At 39.7% G+C, this 24,469-nt stretch overlaps 2 protein-coding genes across 3 annotated transcripts in view; both read left to right on the top strand.

Moving 5' to 3' along the window:
• Window positions 1-24,469, top strand: part of gdap1l1 (ganglioside induced differentiation associated protein 1-like 1) — a 263,078-nt gene that overhangs the window by 79,696 nt on the left and 158,913 nt on the right. The window lies entirely within an intron of this gene.
• The window catches only part of hnf4a (hepatocyte nuclear factor 4, alpha), a 34,319-nt gene that overhangs the window by 1,563 nt on the left and 8,287 nt on the right, over window positions 1-24,469 (top strand). The window lies entirely within an intron of this gene.

Raw genomic sequence — 24,469 nt, 5'->3', positions numbered from 1 at the left:
GGAAGGTAACGTTAGCTAGTTAATGACATTTGAGCCTAGAGTATGTGTAACTTCAGCCTGTCCTCACTGCAAACTCATCAAACCTGTTCGTCAGTGACTTCGGTGTCAGAAACTGACTCACAGAGGCAGATTTTGCGATGGTATGATATGCACTGGGTGCGTTAATTTTAGAGGCAGCGAGCAACAACCCAACTTGCCCAATACAGCACTGTGTCAGTGGACACGGACGTACAGAGACACCCCCCGAGGTGGTATGATACGAAGTGGGTGGCTGCAGTTTGTAACGCCTGGGAGGGGAGGTGTTAATTTTAAGTCAAAACATGATATTTTTCTCTAAACCACAGTTGGTACTTCTTTTTCCTCCAGGCAGCTGGAAACTCCTCGCACATTCTCCCCCACTACACTCAAGCTCAACACATTCTCACCTTAACGCTTTGTCAGTGGACATACACATCAAAATATAACTTAAGTACTCTCCAGCATCTGTTTTGGTCATTCAGGGATTGACACTCGTTACATGCATTCTGTCTTTTCAAAATACATTCCCATTTTCACAGAAAATGTACAGTCTCTGCTCGTTAGATGCGTTTTTCAAAATAAACTTACAACGTAGATAAAACACTTTGTTTTTAGGTTGATTTCCTCTGGTTTAGGCAACAAAAGTTCATACATGAACCGAACAGCGGGCTCTGGGGTGAAAGTCCATAGTTTGTTTGACCCACTGCCCTCTGCATGGACTTTAATCCCATTTCCACTGAGCAGTACAGTTCAGTTCAGTACGCTTTCTTTCCGTTTCCACTGTGAAAAGTTGTGGATGGTACCAATGGAACTGTTCCGTATCGTCCCCATGTTTGGTCCCCCCTCTGTTGGGGTACCTAGCACACAGATCTGGTACTAAAAGGTGGAGCTGTGAACACTGCAGTGTGATTGGTCAGTAGAGGACGGACACTCTGCTGTTCTGTTCTGTGGACAATTAACGAGGTGCAGACTTCCATCTGTGTCACCAGTAACCCCGCCCACATTTAAGGGTACGGTTTGCAGTGGGCACACTAGGGTCTAGGTACCATGTCTGAAGGGTACTTTTGGTTCCAAAGGTATCATACAGAAAGTGTTTGGTGGAAACAGGGCTTTTGTCCCTCTTTACATCATGATGATTGTTGGTAGCATTACAAACTGATGCTGACAAGAGTCAATCTTACTGCCATGAAAGGTGCCTCTCTGCATCTGTCTCTGAGTTGGGTTGTTGCCCACTGCCTCTAAAACTGACGTGCCTGGTGTGTATCATACTGCTGCCAAAGGTGCCTCTCTATGTTGACCTCAGTTGCCGAAATCCCTGAAAAAGTGGCAGGGAGTCAGTCCCTGTGTTTAGAGCAAAATTGGTGTCACAAAAGTATGAACAGCTAATGTAGTCAAATAAAAAGTAGATTACTGGCTCTAAATAATGCATGTATAAAGAGCAGAAGTACAGTTTAAAAAAGAGACATGAAAAGTACTTGTCCTTTAACCAAACTTCTTTTTCACTCATGTGCGTTACTTGAAATAAGTTACTATCCACCCCTGCCTCAAAGTCTTTATTTTTAGGGTAATAATAGGCCGACTTTGTTGTTGACTTGATATTGCTGTTAAAATTAAATCTAAATCAATAATAACAAGAAGATTTCTGATAGAAGATTTTCTTTTTCTATGACAGGCTACATACAGAACATTCCCCTTGTGTGGTACTGAACAGCTCACTGTTCAGTACCACCTCTCACACCAGCTCCCTAAAACAGCAGTTGATGGATGTTTTGTTTTTACTTCTGTGGTCATTCACTGGATGATTTGCATAAAACAGTGGGATGTGGAGATGCAAATTTCACAATGCTCCGACCAAATGAGAAAAAAAAAAAAATGTTAAAATTACTGATTAATGTGGCTCAAGGGTTGGTTTGTCCCTGAACAGATGTTGCTGTGTTATTCTGGTAGCCCTGAGAGTGATGGGTTTCCTTTTCTGGTTATCCATCTAATAGGTTTATCGCACACCTGCTCTCCCCATTTCTCTGAACTCTACTGCATCAGCCCATTACTGTCACTCCTGCTGAAGGCCTGCTCACACAGAGTGGCTCAGGTGCTTTTGTTTTCCCTTTAGTCAGTTTGTGACACTGTCACAGAATTCCTTTGTGTGCAATTCTACTCAAAAAAAAAAAAATAATAATTGTCTCAGATTCTCAGCAACATTTTTATCTTTAAAAGCTAGGAACCTGGGATTTGTATTGTCCCATTTTTCCCACTCTTTAAATTTTGTTCCTGGATTTATTATTTTATTCATTATGTTATTATTTACTCTTTTTTTATTTTATTAAACAGAACATTAAGTTCACACAGTTTATTCAAAATATGTATTTGTATTACTGACCCCTGTCACATGACTGTCTGCAAACTATTCCTCTCTTGTCGAACAGTTTATGCAACAACAGAGGAGGTTAAATAAAACAACACAGCAACAGTCTCCGCTCTCGTTTCGTCAAGGTTAGCAATGTTCGCATTGTATGTTTCTGTAAACCACAGATATGTTTTATTTGTGCGTGTGATTAACGTGTGGATAGGTTTAGGCACAAAAACAACTTGATTATAGTTGGAAAAAGATTATGTTTTGGGTTAAAAAACAAACGTTTAGTGGCACAAAAGCCGGTGGAAAAGCAGGGACGGGTTGATAAAACACTCAGGTTGTGTGGCAGAGTGGAAACACAATGAGTGGTCACAGAAAAACAACCTGTTGTTGTTGTTTGTTGGTCTCACAGAGTGGTCTGCAGCTTGGCAGCTGTCTCGCCAGTGTCAATTTCAGGAATATTGATATGCTTCGTATGAAATGAAACGTAGTATATGTGTGCCAACATTTTCTTCTGGTCGCTGGGCTGTCAAGACAGTTTGTTCTTGGTAAAATGGTCAAATACATGTTGAAGTTCACCTCGACGCAAACTTTTCCCATTTTAAATGCCCTTTGAGTAGCCCTTCACAAAAATCCAGTCACAAGAAAAAACAATTCACTTATTAAAGACAAAAGGCCAAATAATTGTATTTAATTCACGCTTTTCTTTTATTTATGACACAGTAAATACATGCACTAAAAGGACATATATAAATATATATAATAACAACATGTATTGTATTTTAATTTTTTTTATTCAGCTTTTTAAATATTCCATGTTACATTACACATTTACACATTCAACACAACTACAATAGCACACTAGTGAAAACAGTGTCTTTCAGCATGACAGAATCTTTTAAACAGGACATGAGACACCACAGTGATTCATCCTCATGAGTCAACTATGACAGCTACTTAATATTTATTAGAGATTTTCAATACTTGAGGCATCACTTTACTCCACATCATATGAAGAGGCCAAGACACTGTTACAGCTGTACTGATAGGCAATAATCTCATCTTTAGAGGACTTTAGTGTCTGGTGATATTCTTTGTTGTTCTTATCAACATATATGCCACGACAAGACCAAAACCAACAATTAATCGACTGACCTTACAAGTATTGTGTTTGTAGCTAAAGCTTGATAGATCTTATTTAGCTATCATTATTTTACAACCTGGCTTCACTCTGGAGTCGTGAAATATCGGCGCTTAGGCAGTGACCTCCAGCGTCACACACTGACGAAAAAAAACCATCTTTTCACGTTGGCATGAAATGTGACTGGGGGAAATGTGGCAGGACAACAACGTAACTTGAGGGGGCAAAAAGTGCAGGTAAAGCGGGTGGGAGGGATGGTGGATGGGTCCAAAAACCCAACCACGTGCGTGTGTTGGCTAAACGTAATCACGTGCATTTATTGTTGTAGAAAATAAAATGTGATTTGCAGTGTTGTACCAACGTAGTGCTTTTATGTTGAAAGAGACTGTATGCAAACTGTACATTTCCTGTGTAATCGGAAGTGTATTTTGAAAACAGACAATGCATATAACAAGCTGAAGTTGACACGGCATCCCAGAATGTCTACAGCCAACACACCCAGGGTACCTTTCACGTCACGTCGTTGTGGAAAGTCCATGACCAAATTTTGATATGTAACGAGATCGGAGTGAGAATGTGTTGTGCTGTATACGAATTACACTGTTGCCCTGGGTGACATGTTGTTTCATTATAATAAACGAGGGCACTAAAGTTCATTTTGACTGCATTCTGTCCTGCCACTATAAATAGTCCCCAACAGACACTACATTTACTTTCGTGTGTGTAACGTTAAACTACAGTGCCCAGCTGTTTTAGGGAATTATTAAGCTGTTTTCAAACATGGAAGTTTATATTCATGACCTGTTTTTAAGGATTTAAGTCTTTAGGAACTAATGGGCCACAGACAGGGCAGAGGAGCCATAGGGCACTGTTAGATGAACTAACATATTGTTGTTTCTGATCTTTATAATCCTCATCCTTTCAACTCCACACTATGAAAAGGAGTCCAGTCTAGAAAGAGACTGTATTATATGCATGCATTTTGTGCCACCTCTTTAATCCACGACCGTAAAACTGTCTCACCTGAGTTGCACTGTTTTCGAGTACAATAACAACCTTTTCTAAAAAGGATTTGTTTGTCCAGTATATGCTCAACAAATCTTCCAAAACCAGGACATTTATGTTACAAATGCATTCTTTGGCAGCTGCCTGCACTAAGCCTCTTTTTAGCCTAGATCGGTTTAAACTATGCGTCTTTGTCCAAACAGAGTACAAAACACTGCTCAGTTTTCCTCACAACTGTGCTGACATCATGACTCTGGCAAACAACAAATGTAACATGCTTAAATATCTATGTCACATATACTGAAAGATTACAGCTGTCATACAAAATACAAAGATTTCGATTAATTTCTACAAAATCAGTTATGTCTTGTACCAAAACAACCTTTTTAAACTCAACTATTGAGACAAGCTGACGAACCTCTCTCTCAGCGAAGTAACTTACAATATAGCTCCGACAACACACACAACTTGTGTCAGACATATGTGATTAATTGCCCAACGGTCACAAACTCCTGAGCTCTGCTGTTGGCAGAGTCACTGGGTGAATGTAAACATGACAGCAGGCGTTCAACAGCTTCTCAGCGGATATCTGTTTGCCTACAGAGCTGAATGACTGAATGAGGGGCGCAGAGAGGCTCCTTAACATACACCATCTGCAGGACAGAAAAGTTAACTGTTCAAAATGACTTAAGACAACGTGTTCTCTTCAAAGAACCTCACACATACTAGCAGCAGAATGTATCTGAAGTACCAAAAGTAGAAGTGCTCATAATGGAGAATGTCCCATTTCAGGGGTTCATTAAGTTTAAATTATTGATGTAATAAGAAGTAAGAAAGTAAAGTTGTCAGATAAAAGCAGTGATGTTAAAACGTGTAATATTTCCCTCTGAAATGTAGCGGAGTACAAATATATAAAGTAGCACAAATTACAAATACTCAAGTACAATTCTGAGGTACTTGTACTTCTCTGGAGTACAGTACTTAGTGAATGTACTTAGTTACTTTCCTATGTATCATCAGTAAAATGTACTTAAAGTAGCAAAAGTAAAAGTACTTAATAAGTGGCAAAATGGCCTCTGTTAGGGTTCATATATCATATATGATAATATTATTATTGATGCATTGGTGCATAAAAAGGATGATTAGATTTTAGCTTCCTACTTTTTTGTTCACGTTTATTAACTGTTGATCAGATGCACTGTGTGTGAAATATGAATTTAGAAATAACTATAGCTGTCCAATGAAAATGTACAAAATTAGTAGAAGTACTCAGTAATATAAGGTGGAAGCACTCGGGTAAAGCACAAGTACCTCAAAATTGTACTTAAGTACAATAATTGAGTAAATGCTTTTAGTTATATTTTAAAAAAAAAATACTGATTGAAGGAGTGTGTTTGTACTGAAAGACCTTTATAACAGACACAGTGACCTGCACTTTGAGACTCAAGTCTGGACTTCAACACGAGTCATTCTGTTAACTAGTGCCTTAGTGTGAAGCGCTAACTAAATCAGTTGAGTTTAAAGCTACTCTTACCTTTCTTGGATTTCTCACAACACACACAGAAAAAATTTGAACATCGACAACTCCACCTCCCTCCAAAGGCCTACTCCCCCCTCCTCCATTACGTCCTCATTACGTCTATGATAGACATAGGCGTTGGCAAGGTAACGTCAGATACACGGAAGAGGAGAGCGAGTGTAACGTTACAACCAAGACAGTCAAACTAAGTTATATTAAACATAACGTTACCTGTCCTGCACAGTCAAACGCAACCCCGGAGTTTTGAAACTCAACAAGAGTCAGTGATGACTAATGAGTTTTAGAATAAGGTTACAGTGCTAACGTTAGATAGTAGCATTAATGTTACTAGTAAATGGAAATGCACAAGGAAGATAACGTTAATGTTTCAGAGGCTACGCTAAAGTAGGCTAACGTTAGCCATTAGCAACTGGATGCTGTGTTGTCATATTAAACGTTATATGTTATATTAGAAGCAAACTAAACATAACGTTACCTGTCCTGCACAGTCAAACGCAACCCCGGAGTTTTGATACTTATCCGGGGTCAGTGATGACTGATGAGTTTTATAATATAACGTAAACGCTAACGTTAGATAGTACTGGTGACTGGCAACAAACAAGGAAGATAATACAGAGGCTCAGGCAATGTCAGGCTACAGTAGGCTAACCGTCAGCGTTACGCGAGCGGTTACGTCAGTCGGAGGCCCCCACTTGAGGAAGACAGACAGGACAGTCGGCCAATCATTGCATTCAGTCCGAATATGAGAATGGTGTAATTATGAGTTTTTATTTCTGGTGGAATTCACTTACATTTTAGTGTGCCATCAGCTTATTAATAGCATTTTAATCTAAACAAAGAAAAGCGTAAAATTTCCAGAAAGGTAAGTGTTGCTTTAACAATTTACATCTGAGCCTTTCAGCCTCTGTGGGCTCACAAGACACTACAAGAGCAAGAGCAGTAACACTGATGCAAAATCTCCATGCATGTCAAACAGAGTCAAATTATCAGAGCAGGTATAAACACCGTCCTCCTCCTGAGGCATTACAGCGGGGCAACATAACTCATCAATCGTTCATTTTATAATAAAAGCACCAGAATTGGTACTTACAGCTTAATATGTGTGGAAGACATCCAGATATTGGGGCTTCCAATGTGTTTCTCAAGGTCAAAAACCATAAAATAGACACCAAGCTTGCATTTGTACCTCATCTTGTTCAAAAGTTAAGGCCGAAACAATTTTCAGGTAGCGGCCATATTGGATTTTGCTGCCATGGTCAACAGAATGCCCCAATATCCAGATGTCTTCCACATATATTAAGCTATATATGTACCAAATTTGGTGCCTTTATCACAAACTGAATGACTGTGTTGATTTTGTAAGCTCTGATGCCCCACTATTACAGCTATAAAACATAACTTAGACACATTTAAACATAAAAATTAAGTCTGAATATTATCTAAATTAATCTCCAGTTTTGTCAAGATCCGAAACTCTGATACAGATTAGTCTGTGTTTCAACTTATTGCAGTAATAAAGCCTCTGATTGTGTCAGAGGTGTTTTTGTTTTCCCTTCAGCTTGCAGCTTCAGTTTGTGGCTGTGACCTTGTGATAAGACAGTAACAGGAACTTGATCTCTGGAATAATTTATCATAAAATAAGATAAAGAATATAAGTAACTGCAGCTGTATAGGAAGTATTGAGCTTGTGTCACAGAAAAGTTACAGTTCAGTGTCCTGGTGAACACTCAGCTAATGAAGTGAAATTGAGTCCGTACTGTAATCCGGGTGTTCAAGTCTCCAATCAAATCTCATTGTGACAGGCATTAGGGGGATTATCCCTGGGTGCTGTGGGCCCTTACAGCCGGCCTGGTGGCCCCGGCAAACAGCACTATCCAGTAACAGTGGCTCTGCTTCTCCTCCCAGTCTGCCTCAGCCTGGCCGGGCTCGAGAGAGCCGCTGAGGCTCATGGGCCTTCGCTCAGCTGGCTGGCTCACTGTCAGAGCTCGGCCTTCAGAGGGATGTATGGCCAGGATGGGACGCTGCACTTCACAGACCCACGTACAGGTAACAGGAACAGAGAGAGCTCTGAGAATCAGGAATCAGTGTGTAGGTTTTTTCAGAATGGAGGGTGAATAACAAGCTACTGTTTGTGTGTTAAAACCGTGGAGCTGTGGGAAGTAAAGCTGCTGGAGGCTTACAGACGCAGAGATGGTGTGGAAATATAATAGTGTTGTGTGTTTACTCCTGTTTGAATCTCTGAAAAGAAATGTGATGTAGACGTGTTCAGAGGAAGGAAAGCTTTACATGTTGACTGTCTACAAAGGCTGCTTCATTTAGGAAAATATATATAATGTAACAACATGTTGACAACACCACTTATTGGATTATATGTGATGAATATTTTGGATTCAGCAGCTTGTGGATAAAGATTCTAGTATGAGGCTGGGTAACAACTGGAGTGTGCACTTTGTGTTGAGTCCACATGATGGCAGTAGTTAGCCGTGATTTCATGTTGCATGACTAGCAGTGTTAGGAAGAACACTCAGGTAGACTCAGATACAGTTTTGAGGTATTTTACTCAGTGGTGGAAGGAATGAAGTGATAATACTTAGTGAGAGTAACTGTGTATTTTTTGGGAGTGTCTGTACTTTGCTTTACTCTTTATATTTCTGTCAACTTCCACTTTTACTCGAATACATTCAGTATGTTGAGGTAAAAGTATACTCTTTTTTGTGTGAAGAAAAACCTTGTTTTGCTTGAGTTTAACATACACTGCATTTTTAGGTGGTGTACATGTTAATAAGGAATTAACATTATTCTGACCGCTGGCTTTTTTTCTAAATTAAAAGCATTTACTTGCACTTTTACTTATAGTACTCAATTACACTTAATATAATAAAATTACTTAAGTACAGTAAATATAAGATACTGCCATACTGTAACCGACACTTACACTTCACTACATTCAGCTGACAGCTTTGACTTATTTTCATTTCACATGTAAAACCTTTGATGAGCTTCTAAAGTGTGATGCAGTGTTTTATAATGTGGTTAAAATGAGCTCTACCTCGACCAGCTGTGACATTAAAGTGCTCCTAACATAATAATTTAGCATTAAATTATACAATATATTATCATAAAACTTAAATGAGCTGAATGCTTTGACTTTTCAAACTTAAAGTTTTACTGAAAATACTTTCACTTTTTCTTAAGTAAGGTTTTCAGTCCAGCCCAGCTGACATCAGGGAGATGTTACCCAAGACAGATGTTAAACTTTGGTTTGCATTAAAATCGGGTTGACGATATTTTAAATGTCAAATGATGTTTCATGCTATGTGGACATTAACATTACTAAGTTTTACGTTAGCATGAGACATTTGAGCTGAATGTTTGACTTTCAAACTTAAAGTTTTACTGGAGATAGAATCGTCACTAATCTTGGAAGATCAGGTTTACATCCCCAGTCCAGCCCAGCTGACATCTTTGGGAGATGTTAGCCCAAGACAGATGTTAAACTTTGTTTGCCATTAAAATCGTGTGAGTGTATTTTAAATGAAATGATGTTTCATGCTATGTGGACATTAACCAGTGTACTGAAGTTTGTGCAGACTAAATGTCTCCATACCTTACAATAAGACTAGTTATTTATATCAAGGTCCATTTACCATTTAACAGAAAATATTTCATTTACGTCTGTATTCTGTGTCAAATTGATGCTGGCATTAGGTTTTGATCGTCACTAATCGGAAGATCGGTGGTTAGATCCCCAGCTCCTCCAGTCCGCATGTTGAAGTATCTTTGGGCAAGAGACTGAGCCCCAAAACTGCTGCCAATGGCTGTTCCATTCGTGTGTGAGTGTATTAAAAAGAAACTGAGTAGCAGACAACCATTCATGGTCACATTCACACCAGTGTATGAATATGTGTAATGGCTAAATGTTAACCTAGTCCCCAATCTGCATGTCTTTGGTTGGAAGACTAGGAAGGTCGCTATACAAGGTCCATTTACCATTTAACAAAAAAATATTAATGCTATCTGTCGTCTGTATTCTGTGTCAAATTGATGCTGGCATTAGGTTTTGATTTTGGTCAATGTCACAACCTAAATTTAACCAAATATTAACATCTAATAATCAGCTAGGAGGATTTTTACTTGTAAAAGTTGGTGGGGGAAATGGAAATGATTGGCCCGGGCCCCAATGGAATGGGGGCCCTTGAAAACCGTGGAATGAAAAGTTTGATTTTATTTGGACTTTTTAATTTTTTTTTACTTTTAAGTAATTAGCTCCTTAACTAAATCAAAGCTGGCTGAATAAATCAGTTGAAAGACTGAAATATGTATTGGAAAATAATGGAAGCTCTCTGATGGTTTAGGAAAATGGTTTAGTCCGCCCCAGCACCAGGATCTCTCTCTATATGCTGCTTGAGCTGAGTATATGACTGTTATGCTGCCGGATCACCAACGGACACCATGTTTTGCCATGTTTTTCCCCAAGAGAGGGGAATCTGGGTTTGAGAAAGAAAAAGAAAGGAATGAGAGAGAAAGTAAACTGGCTTCATAAAAAAGTAAAGGTGCGTGGGAGACATGGATCAAGAGAGGAAGGGAAGGGGGCCCCCTAGATAATGCATCAGCATAGGGCCCAGAATTTGGTGCTGCACCCCTGCTTGTAAGGGAGTATTTTATTTTGCAGTGCTGCATCTTAAGCAGCTTTCCCACTGCGCAAAAACCTGCTAACACCCACTAACATCTGGCTTTTTTAATATAATGGGAAAGGTTACAATTGGCATTCACACCCGGTTCAAATTACTCCTCAGTAGTCACCACAAGTACTTATTGGCGCCGTCTCCAATCAGCATTGATGGAAACACAATACCCAGGTAAATGTGCTAATTTTAGCCCCTTAACTGGCAAGATGCTACATGTCACTACCACAAAATACTGTCCGTCTCCACCCAAGCAGCGCTGAAACATCAATCCAAATTAGTCTGCACTAAGTTTGAAAGAGAAACTGAATAAGTAAGAGATATATAAAAAGAAGTAACCACAGTTAGGTTTTCACCGGCCTCCAAGCTGCTTTCTGCTGAGTACTAATTTTTCAGGCCTCTCTGTGATATTGAATGTGACACACCAAACAACACAAAAAAAGAAAAACAAACTCGTCTGCTTCAGAGTCGTGTACACAGGTTTGATGCACTGACAATGGGAAAGGAGTCTAAAGCCCTATTTGGACGGGATTAGTTTAACGTGGAGACGTGGGGTAAAGTAATTATTACCAGGGATTTTAGTCCCGTCTGAACGCGCCATGTCTGTAATCATTACGGATAATGTCAGTAAAAATTACTGCGACTGGTCTGGAGAAAATACCTTGGGTAATATTAATCCCGTGCGAACATGATCCTCTGTAAAAATGTATGTAAATATTTTGTCACGTCCTGTTTACAACCATTTTTCTGCGTTTTTTCGATGATGGAAGCGCTTGAAGAAGCATTCGGTGTTGTCGGCAGTCGTGATACACATTCTTCTAATGATCACATAGCCCTATGTGGGAGATCAATCAAAAAGGTCGAGAAGAAAGCACTTTTCAGAGCCACGAGACCTCTGGTTGTGTTAGGTAGGCCTAATATAAATTCATATTGCTAATCGTTGTGTACACACATTCCTGATCATGGGCAACATTTCATATTGGGCTAATCATTAAACGGGCACTGTGTAGGAATTTCTCCCATCTAGTGTTGAGATTGTATATTGCATTCAAACTGATAGCGCACTCTAGCGCCTCACTGTTTCAAACGCGTATTGCAACAACGGTAGCTGCTGTGTACCAAAAAGCTATGATAACATTGATGAAACCATGTCATCCGATACTTCGTGGAGTATTCATTCAGGCTCCTACGCAGACACACACGACGGGAGTTGACAAAGCCCCTCCTCACCATGCTGGCTGTGTTTACAACGTAGGACTGTTGGGGCAGGTGTAAATCGAAACAAACCAATCACAGCTTGTTCTTTGACAACTGACAAGTGGCTCAACCTCACACACCTCATCCCTCTCCTCGCAACACTGCGTCACTAACAGCTGTTTAGCTGTGGTTCTCCTTCAGCAGCTCTCTCCACCTGGGAAAGGCTACCCGGATGTTGACCCTAGTTTTTTGAAATTGCCGGTCAGGTTTCCTTTTTGCCTTTTTTCAAATGCACCGGCACTTGTGACTAGCCTGCTTGCTGCTGCTCTTCGTCACTCTACCTGCAGGCGGAAACCGGAAACCGACAAGTGAAAACGTGAAAGGCGATTCCATATTTCTCGAGTATGTCCCCATGCGTACCTGTATTTTCAAGATGGCGCACGTACATGATGAGACACCAGTCGCAATGTATATGTAAATGAGAAGTTCGGAGCTTTCGGACATACTTATGCTGATGGAGGTAAATACACATGTGCTAGGACACACTTTTGACTGCAAAATTTGTTTGTCTCAAAGAACAACTGAAATTGTTACACATAGTGCCTTTAAATTGAATCATTAGTAAACGTAACACATACAGGAAGCAACATAGCACGCACATGCAGACAGGGAGGTGACGCCAGGGCACAAACCAAGTTACCACTCCCATCTCTGGCAGAATTACGGAGATTTCTTGTCCCGTGTGAGTCAGACATTTATATTACAGACATCCTGTGGTAAACTGACATTAGTCCATATCCCTATGTAAAACTAATCCCGTCCGAATAGTACTTATAGCTCATTTTTAGTGGGTTTATCTGTATTTAAAAACATGCTTGCATGCAGTGGTGGAAAAGGGGTATTGAATGCAATAAAAAGATCTGAATGCATGACTGCAATTGAAATGCACATCTGCATTTTGCTGACATTTTTTACTTTTACTCAAGAGAAGAAATGAATGAAGGAAATGTTCTTGTAATAGAATATTTTTGCATCTTTAACTTGAGAAAATGGGTTTGAATACTTTGTGGATCACTGTTGACAGGCCTGTGGAAGTGGTGTAAAAGAAAAAAGGTTGACTGGTGACACAGCTGGTTTGTTCAAACAGAATGAGACTAGAAGAGAGCAGGATGTGACCTCTGCAGGTAGAAAGAACACTGAGGAAACATGAGCTGATGGAGTGTTAAAACTGTCAAACATCAGTGTTACTAATACAGTCAGCGGACAAAATGAGTGAGTTGAGGAAAAATATCCCAAATATTACTGAGAAATATTTCCAACAGCATTAAACAGATTTAAGTTTTGGATGAAGTCCTCTTTGATTCAGGCCGTGCGCTGACAGGATAACGTTAACAAATATTTAGTGCCTTGTTATTCAAGCTGTGGAGGTTAAATGTCTATTGATTGGCTGCTGACTGAAGGACCTCATCGAGAATCAGAGAGATAAAAGTGCTCGGCGCTGAGCTGCTGACGGAGGGGATTGGGCCGGCAGTCAAAACGAACTCTCAGCAAAACAGAGTTAATGATTACAGAGCCTTATCATCACACACTGTGATTGATTTACGTCTTGCATGGGTCTTCGTGTTTATTGATGCAATTGTTTACTTATTTGGTGGCACAGAGGCTACTTGACTTTTTCGGTCTGACGGGATGTGTCACAGGATGAAGCGTGTTTTTGTAGGTTACATTTTCAGAACGTTGGCTTGAGCTTGAAACATTACAGAGGTGTGTTGAAGGGTTATTTTGACCTCCAAAACAAATATGTGACATTAAGAGGTGTTTGTGCATGAGGGCCACAAAGCTGTGCACCATACAAAAACTACTTCTTACTATAAAGACATTTTAGACACAAAGACAGAGCATACGGTGTCAAAAATCATTCAAATAGCGGCTAAAATAAATCACAGTATTATATTACCTTTCTCCACTTGCATACCTCCCTCATTTTTTGGCTACTTCATTTTTTATTGCCCTGTAATACTATGAGAGTGAAAAACTAAATAGGCTCTAGTGGTTTATCATTACCCCAAGAGTAAATAGTCATCATGGGCGAGGACACTAAGACAACTCTTCTATTCTTTCAAAGAAAAACTGATTTAAATGTCTTTCCGTTTCAAATTTATTGAAACAATCTTTATAAACAGTTAAACATCCCCTAAAAAAGTCATGTTGTATGGCTGGAGAGAAACCAAAACCTTGTATATAATGTTTTTTAATTAACATGGAAAGACCTCTGTTTGGTGACCTGATTATGTCCATGATTACATCTGTCATTTTAACACAAATCCTGAAACCTACGCACCACTGCAGAGGATGAATTGGCTTTGGTTAACAGGGTTTGTGGGCCTCTGAGGACAGATAAGCTTCAGTGGAGTCAATGGGTGCTGTTATATGACAGGAAAAATTAGAAATAAGTTTTTTAGCTGAGCTGTGAAAAAGTAGTTTCAACTATAAAAGCAGGAGAAAGGTACAACACAATTTGTAGACGAATCACACGAACAAATTGGTGAATAATTACTTTAAAAAAAGGTAAAATGATCTTTACAAAAAAAATCAATCAGGGTCATTAGATGCAATGAAAGTCAGTGACAATATTCCTGTGACATAGAAAATATGATATTCCCGCGGTCAGCCACAGGGGCTTGCATAAGCTGGGTTATTTGCAGATAGTTATCTGTTGACAAGGTCTTTGCCATGACACTCTACTCACCTATCTCCTCCATCTACTGCAGGAGAGCAGAGCAGCAGCCTCAAATCTGCTGCAGCCAGCACATTGTCTCCTTCTGCTTTACTCTTATCAACATCAACACGCTCCTGGATGGTGCTTTACAAACACACATTCCCCCTGTGCCGCAGCTCTCTCTGGAAAGAAACAAAATAAGTCCCCAGACAGTGTATATTCCACATCTTATTAACTCTTCTGGGCCACCGTGATCACCGTGTCTTTTCCTCCCAGCCGCCGGCTCCTGTGTTTTGATTTTTACTATGTTGCTTCCCTGCCGCCTGCCTTTGAGATCAGACTTGGGGAAATGAAATGTAGTCATTGAGGAGAAGGTACAAATAGGCAGTGGTTGCAAATGGAGTTTGGTCAGTGGTCGGAGATTCCTATTCAGAAGATAGACAGGACTTTGTTCACAAACTGGAGTTTGAAGTTTCAAAGGGGAGAATCACACAAGTGTTACATCAGGTCTCAGCGATCCTTTGACTTTTAGCCCCAGGGCAAGAGTTTGGGTGACTGATTATAAGACAGCACTCTCTGGCCCATCGCATTTCATCATGGCAGCCTCCCACTGTATTTAACAGCTATTTAACAGCTAAATGTCAGGAAGTTACTGTCGGCTGCAGCCATTATCATGGTGTTGTGTTAAAGTTCTGCTTCAGCTCTGATAACTGCTTAGCAACTATTTATTCTGTGCTCACAAACATTAAAACAAGACAAATGAATTTCTTTCTGCCATAAACAACATGCACATGACACACAATTATTCACCATAACAAACACACAAATTAAGAAAACCAAAATAAAAGACATAGATTGAATCCAACACGAGACCTGGACAAAAAACTGAAAATAAAATTTAAAAAGTCTTATGCATAAAACTAAGACACAGAGTTAAGGTTGTGACATGCACATGTAATTATTGTCGGTACTTCTTAGTATACAAATATTCATTTCTAAGTATGTCAACCCATTTTCTTTTTTCTGTTGCTGTAAGTTTTGGCCTCCACACAGTCCAAAAGAATGATACCTGCTGCTAAATATGTCACCCTACAAGCAATTTTTAATCATGTTAATTATTTAAAATGTCTCATACTCAAATAAGCTCTTTCAGAGTAACCAAAAACATAACCTAATCTTATTTTGTACAGTCTGTTGTTTGCAGGAATATCATGATAGGCGACTACATGTCAATCAAGCTTGCATCGCAGTGAGGATATACTTTTGGATGCATCCAAACCAAAAGCTCAGAGTGCACTCCTTCTGTCATTTTAGGTAGTTCTTATCAAGCTCATGTATGTTTGAGTGCTCCTTTTGCTGATGAGTTTTGTTTTCATTAGTTATTTGATGCTATAAAAAGGGGGTGTGACATCATAACTGACAGCTGTGTGTGACAATCAGTGTGCTCGCAATCAATGGCGCTGCTTGCGATTGGTCAGAGGGCAGGAAGTCAGTACTGTGAAAACTGCTGCTGTGCAGACTCTGGCTCTAAATGTGCTGGGGATATTTTGGCTTCATTTTTTTTCAACAGTGGGAGAAAGTAGAGATGAGTTGTCTATCTTTATATGCAGTCATGGGTTGAGTGTGCTGGCATGCGAACATTTGATAATTAGCATTTAAGTAAGTGCAGCTGAGGATGAAGGAAATGTTATTATTTTTTCAGGTATTAGCCATGGATGCATAAAGAGAACTGAATACAGCACTGGAGGCAGAGCCCTGTTCATCCCTTTGAAAGTTGCTCAGTAGCACATAAGCCAAAAAGGTTTGACTTTCTGGGTTTAAAATTACCCAGATCTTCTGCATAGTTGGCCCATAGAGCAAACCCAGTGGCAGCCTTTCAGGGCTGGAAAATGAAGCCAACATGGAAGTGCCAAAAACTGTAGTTCTTTGAATGACCACTTGAGGCTGGCTGGGTATGTTAAAATACCTAACTTTACAGCAGAAATAAACATGTTTACAGCCTGGTACAAAAATGGTTTTGGTCTCTGTAACTAATTTTCCCCCTTTATGGCAACTGTACAGGGGTGACATTTTATACAAGTCACCTGTTTACATTCGGCTTACTGTGCGTTCACACCAAACGCGATGGACGCGATGTCATCGCCCGTAACGCGAGTATTGTGTCGCTTGATCACAAATGTCACCTTTTTGATCATCGCTTCATCGCTTCAATCGCGATGACGCAACCCTCCTCCCGCAATTTTCTTCACCTCCCGCTATTTTCTCGTCAACCATGGCTGAGTTAACTACCGTAGCTGCTCTTTATCTGTTGTGGACATCTGATTTGGATCGGAGACCCAAACGCCGCCGTGTCTGGGTTCACGATATTCTCCAGAAATGCACACAACTGGGTGAATATCATCACCTCCTGCAAGAGCTGCGTCTGGATGACGGTCGTTTCCAGCGGTACTTCAGGCTGATGCTGGCCCAGTTTGAGGACCTGTTGGCCCGTATCGGTGCAAGGATCTCCCATCTGGACACCAACTACAAGCGCCCCATCCCAGCTGCGGAGCGCCTGTCCATCTGTCTCTGGCACAGCGTCATGCGATGTTGCTTGAAAAGTTCAAAATTTTCAACTTCAAGAGACACACGCGATGAGGCGTGATGACATCACGGTACCTAAGTCCATAATTTTTATACAGAGTATGGAGAACTACAGTGAGTCGAGCAGTTAATCTCCACCAGTCAAGCTGCTAACTTCTGGTTTAGCCTGCCGCTAACTTGAATGGGGATAAAATAATTTAATCTTGTGGCTCCTCTCGACTTTAAAATGTCAGCAGACTGACTGACTCGAATCCTGATCGTGAAACGAGTCATTTCTCAGGAGGTGTGATGCATGAAAAATGTATCCACTGATCTACAGATGTCTCTTTCACAATGTAAGTCTATGGGAGAACATTTTTTTGGTCCCAATGGCATCACATGACAGATGTTGTAATTCCACTGTGTAAAACTGGCTTCAAGGCCTGTCTCACTCCGAAGTTGTCGAAATCCAGAGCTTGGGCAGTGACTTGCGGCGTCAGACACTGACAAAAAAAGCTGTCCTTTAATGTTGGCATGATATGCAGCCGGTCGCTGTTTTAATTTAACAGTGCACAGTGACGTCAGGGGGAAACGTGGTGGGACAAGAACCAAAGTTAAAGCGGTGAAAGTCTGGGTAGGGCGGACAAGACGGGTGGTGGATGAGTCCAACAAACACTTTTTCTAAACCCAACCACGTCCCTTAGTTGTTGGAGGAAACGAACATCAATTCGCGCTGTTGTACTGATGTAGTGTATTTATTTTGAAAGAGACTGTATGTAAATGTTGACATGGCGTCCCAGAACGTCAGCAACCAACACCCAGGGTAGGCTACCTTTTTACGTCGTATGTGGACGTGGCAAGTCCATGACCAAACGTCGATATCGATGAGAATGTGTTGCCCACTTAAGTCCACAATCTTAGTTAGCACAAGTTAGCAATAAGCTAGCTATGAAGTGTTAAACATCTCATACTTAAAAGGCGAATCACTTCTTCAGATGTAGGGGTGCATCGTGTAGACTCCAAGGAACAATCCAATAGTTGTGAAGACATCTCTGAAAACAGAGATTTAAATTAAGTGAAATGTCAGTAGATTCATATTTAGCGTACAGACATGAGAGTGGTATCGATCTCATCATCTAACTCTCTGCAAGAATAAAAGCACTCCTTAAAATGTCAGGCTATTTATTTGGAATCGACAGGTTAGACTTTTGAACATTTTGTTTCCTGTTAACAGCAGTAAACTTCTCTCTTCACAGTCTGTGGTTTTGTTTTATGAACACAGTGACTACATTAGAGTATGTCACCAGAAGAAACAGCTGCTGTGACTTTATTCTGCTCAGAGGTCCGTGTGTTTTACAGCCTCCTGCACGTGTCACTCCAGCCTGTGTACTGTGGGAATGTAATATGTTAAGACAAAGCCCCCACCTCAAAATACAGATAAGTGACGAGAGAATTTTAACCTAACCTTCCCTCTATCTGACACATCGGAACAGTTTGTCAGTTCATGATTAAGAAAGCTATAACCGTGCAGATTATACTTTATAGTCCTGTATACGACTGTTCCTTGAGGAGTTCACAGAAATTTAAGATGGGAGCAGCGATAAAAACACTTTAATGACAGGGAAGATAAGATTTGCTCTGAGTGACTCATTCATAGCTCCACACTGATTCTCCCATCCTCACCCTCCCCTCCCCCCTCTATCCTCTGCTTACTGCTTTGAAATAATCAGCACACTTCTTGAGCAAATATGGGTATTGCAGAAGAGCAGCACCGATCGAACGTGAAGAAATGTTGTAACGGACGACCTCTGTACACACAAGCGAAACAACATGCTCCGACTGAGCTGCACAGTTTGATGCAGAGCGCCGTAGGGAGTGTGTAAAACAGATGTTAATCATGTTTTGATGGTGGGCGTAGTTTCCATTGAGTTAATCAGTTTGTTAAAGATTTCCAGATCAATGAATCTAAATGTATGACAGAGTGAAGAGAAGAGTTTCTGTAGGTTTAATCACAGGTTGATCACTTCCATTTTCAGTTGTGATTGGATTATCATGAAGGGGTTTTTCTGTCAATATAATCATTAAACACATCAGAATCATAAACAGGAGGCTGCAGGAATGTTATTGTGTTTGCCTGCTGGAAGAAAAATAATTTTATGAGCCCTCAGTATAATTTGAGTGCGTGGTTAACAAGTTCAGCTACAGGGGGTTTACTGCACACTGAGGTCCGGCGTGAACTCGGGATCGTTGACCTGCTGCTATGTACTGGCACTTTCTCTTCAAATACAAGACTACTGTTTGCTCTGTGACATTTAGGAGGCAGACACTTTGCGCAAGCAGAGAATTTATTTTTTAAAACAATTGGATTCAGGAATCAGGAGCTTGGTACAAAAGTCACACGTGAAAGAAAACCACTGCCAAAAAACTAAAAGCATGTGGGTTTTTTTTTTTTTTTTTTTTTTTTTACCAATTTCATGTGCAATAAATTATTTTAGCATTTTATTCTCACAGATTTCACTCCAGATTAGGATTTCTAATCAGAACAGTAGATGAAAAGTACCACATTGCTTTACTCGCCATATTTAGCATCATACGCACTATAAACCCTTCATAAAGAGCTTATAATGTGGCTGTAGGCAGATAAAAGTGCATTTTTAAGTGTTTATTAATGTCATTTGACAACAGGTATGACTCCGTCCTGTAAAGCATCTGTAAGTGGCGTATTAATACTTAGTGAATGATTGACATCACAGTATTCCACAGCTGTAATGACATTTAATGATTAATTATTACACACACTTACAAATCATTCACAGAGGATAGATTTCATCCACATCTCTTGGCCTTCATAAGTGGAGGGAGTTTTTATAAATACTGACAAAAAACAAACATGTATATTTTAACTGACTAAATTAACATACAGTATGCGTTGTATTAAACCTGTGCTGGTCATTTATATAAATGATCTACTGCTTTATTCTTGACCCTGTCAGCAATGTTTGCATTTCAGTATCCTTTAAATATACAGGCTCTATTATTGTAATTAAGTACATAACATATCATCTTATTTGTACTATCTGTGACACTTTATTCTAATCCCACCTATTTAGCATTCACAAAAACTGTTGCAAACAATTTTTTATAACCCGTTATAATGTAGCTGTGAGAAGATACAACAAAATAATATTTTAAATGTCAATTTATGTATTAAATCCTTTACAGTTCATACTAATTTAATTGTTATTATGATGATGTCGTTAATCAGTCATTAAGTGTAACACCTGTTACGCTTCACGGGAGTTATAACAGTTGTCATATAATTACTTAAAAATGACCTTGTGTCTGTTCAAAACAACATCATAGTGCATCATTATGTATTAATAAACCAGATATTAAATGTTAATGTACGTGTGATAAAATTACATATGGGAATATTTGTTTTACATGTGGAAAATCTGAATCACACCTTCACAAACATCCACATGAAACGTTCTATTTACATATAAAATTTACACAAATAAGTATGTATTTTGTATGTTTTACTTTTTGTTTTAACTCGTTAAATATTTACCTTATATTTAGCGAAAAGTTCCTTTAAACAGTATTCCTAAAGTTATGATGATGTACTGTAGTAGCCTACTTGAACGGCTCCCAAACTTTTCATCAACACCACCTGCTCTCATGTTCTAAATATGTAGATATAAGTTGATATTAAACTGTGATTTAATTAACAGTGCTACATGAATATATTTTATAAGTTGATAGTGTCAATAACATTTATCATATCAGACATAATGATCCTGGAAATGTTCATGTTTAGGCACTTACTGTTTTTTTAGTGGGTCAGATTTGCATAGTCAACCATTCATCTGTCTCCTTTATGTATTCTGACTTTTCTGCTCACTCCATTGTCTGCCTGGCATATCTTATAGTTTGTTAGTTATTGTGACAATTAACATACTAAAGATCAGCCTCACTCAAATTTCTAATAATATTTGTGTGTTTATTTTCCCTCTAAATTGTGTATTTTACCATTATAATTTAGTTTTTTCTCAAATTTGCTGAGCTGCTCCCAGTATTTCACATACCTCCTGAAAACTGTACCTCCTGATGTGCAAGCTGGGAGTCACTTCTGTTTTTGATGGATTTTTAAGTGACAAATCCACAATAGAGGACCTTTGAGACATGTTTATCATAAATAACTACGCACAAAAAAAACCCCCATATATAAGAAATCAGTTTCGGTTCTTACTAAAGCGTGTATCCTTTGTGATGTTTATTTCCTCTAAAATGATTCCTAAATATGCTCCAAGGCTGTCTCTCTGTCTCTCTGAGCAGCTGCTGCCTTTCCAACAACAAGTGTTGAGCTTTTAGATCAGCCTCACGTGCACCTTGCATTTTCACAAACAATGAAGTCTTTTACATAAAGGCATCACTTTGCTTTAGCAAGAGTTGTTTCCCCTGTTAATCATGAAGGAATTAACTCAGATTTACCAACAACGTATTACACATGGAAGTACGTAGGTCTTAATATGACGGACTGATACGATCTGACTGGTGGGTTCCCTGAGGTAGAAGATGAATTCATCACCTTTGCTTGTAAATAAATACTCGAGTTTAAGTCCTGCATTAAAGTAAAACTACAAAAGTATTATAAAGAAATGTTGTTCAAAATGTGAGTGTGAATCAAAACAGAATGGACCCTTTTAGACCACCTAAACCCAGTTCATTGAGACCAAGTCATGACCAAGAACAGAGTGTATTGAGACCAAGTCATGGTTAGTTTCATCTTAGTGTTGCAGTCAAGACCACCTAAACCAACACCAAGCCATGACCAGGACCAGACTGCATCGAGACCAAGTTATGACCAAGAACAGGGTGCATCTAGACCAAGTCAAGACAAAGACCAGAGTGTATCAGAACCAAGTCAAGACCAACACCAGAGTGTATCGAGACCAAGTTATGACCAAGAACAGAGTGCATCTAGACCAAGTCATGACCAAGACCAGGGTGTATCAGAACCAAGTCAAGACCAACACCAGAGTGTATCGAGACCAAGTTATGACCAAGAACAGAGTGTATTGAGACCATGTCATGGTTAGTTTCATCTTAGTGTTGCAGTCAAGACCACCTAAACCAACACCAAGCCATGACCAGGACCAGACTACATCGAGACCAAGTTAAGACCAAGACCAGAGTGTATTGAGACCAAGTCAAGACCGAGAGCAGAGTGTATTGAGACCAAGTCATGACCAAGACCAGAGTGTATCAGAACCAAGTCAAGACCAAGACCAGAGTATAACGAGACCAAGTCATGACCAAGACCAGAGTGTATTAAGACCAAGTCAAGACCAAGACCAAAGTATAGCAAGACCCTGGCATGACCAAGACCAAAGTATAGCAAGACCAAGTCAAGACAAAGACCAGAGTGTATTAAGACCAAGTCAAGACCAAGACCAAAGTATAGCAAGACCCTGGCATGACCAAGACCAAAGTATAGCAAGACCAAGTCAAGACCAAGACTAGAGTGTATCAGAACCAAGTCAAGACCAAGACCAAAGTGTATCAAGACCAAGTCATGACCAAGACCAGAGTGTTTTAAGTCATGGTTAGTTTCATCTAGTGCCGCAGTCAAGACCACCTAAACCAACACCAAGCCATGACCAGGACCAGACTACATCGAGACCAAGTTAAGACCAAGACCAGAGTGTATTGAGCCCAAGTCAAGACCGAGAGCAGAGTGTATTGAGACCAAGTCATGACCAAGACCAGAGTGTATCAGAACCAAGTCAAGACCAAGACCAGAGTGTAACAAGACCAAGTCAAGACCAAGACCAGAGTGTATCAGAACCAAGTCAAGACCAAGACCAGAGTGTAACAAGACCAAGTCATGACCAAGACCAGAGTGTATTAAGACCAAGTCAAGACGAAGACCAAAGTATAGCAAGACCCTGGCATGACCAAGACCAAAGTGTATCAAGACCAAGTCATGACCAAGACCAGAGAGTTTTAAGTCATGGTTAGTTTCATCTAGTGCTGCAGTCAAGACCACCTAAACCAAGACCAAGCCATGACCAGGACCAGACTGCAACAAGTCCAAGTTAAGACCAAGAGCAGAGCACAGTGTATCGAGACCAAGTCATGATTAATACCAGAATATGTCGAGACCCAGTCATAACCCTGACTACTTAAAAATTGATCTTTTATTGCCATACCATATGTTCATGTCTTTATAAGTGTACTATGAGAAATGTGTTGACAAAATAATGACAAGGATTTGCACAGGTGAACTTATGTGTAGGAATTTTCCTCTGTTTTCCACGAGTAAAGAAAAAAAAAATCAGATTAACCATCTATATTCAGAACTCATTTGTTGCACAGGCAAATTAGTGATATTCCTGCAGTTGTGGTCTTGAAATAAAATCCTAAGTCCTCTTTTTCTGAGACCAAGACAAGATCGAGCAAAACTGCAGCTGAGTCTGAGACCAGACCAGAATCTTAATACAGTCTCGAGACCAAAACCGACCTTGAGTGCTGCAACGCCAGTATCATAGGTTATAAAGTGATCATATGTGTTAGCGGTAAATTCTGGATTTGCAAAGTAATTAGAGGATGCATTACTGAATGTTTGTATCAGGGATCTGTTGACCAAATCCAATCCACTGTTTATTTGTTTATTTTTAATTCTGACTGCAGTGCACAGTTACATTAGTAAAGCAGCATGAATCAGTTTGACAAGCAAGAACATGTATCTCTGGCTTTCTTTGATGGTTTCCTGTGATATTTTCTGTAGTATTTTATATCATATCTGTGCAGTGGAGTGTCAGTGTGGATCTGCTGTGACAGGGAGCTGTTAGTCAGACCCTGCGTCTGTAGTGTGAACTAATTATTTAACTCCAGGTGCAGTTTTTAGCATCAGAGAGTTCTGCTTCACCTGCAAAATGTCCCCTAAAAAGACACAAAATGACAATGTGTGTCTCTTTGAGTCTGGATGTCTTGCTCCTTTACAGCAGGAGTCGGGACACATTGTCTCATTATCTGCCCATGGCTGTCAGATGAAGTGAAATGTAGTGAAGTGGACGTATAAAGTAGCATACAGTGGAAATACTCAAGCACAACTACCTTAAACCTGAGTATACATACGATACTTTAACCTTCCCTCTACGACCTTTCAAAGGAAGTGAAAGTTAAAAGTAGCAGAAAATAAAACACTCAAGAACAACTCCATTAAAAGTTGCACTTTCGTACATGA

The sequence above is a fragment of the Epinephelus fuscoguttatus genome, linkage group LG7, assembly GCF_011397635.1.
Source record: "Epinephelus fuscoguttatus linkage group LG7, E.fuscoguttatus.final_Chr_v1".
Classification (NCBI taxonomy): domain Eukaryota; kingdom Metazoa; phylum Chordata; class Actinopteri; order Perciformes; family Serranidae; genus Epinephelus; species Epinephelus fuscoguttatus.
The sequence above is the reverse complement of the archived record's forward strand: the minus strand, read 5'-3'. Positions and strand labels throughout refer to the sequence as shown.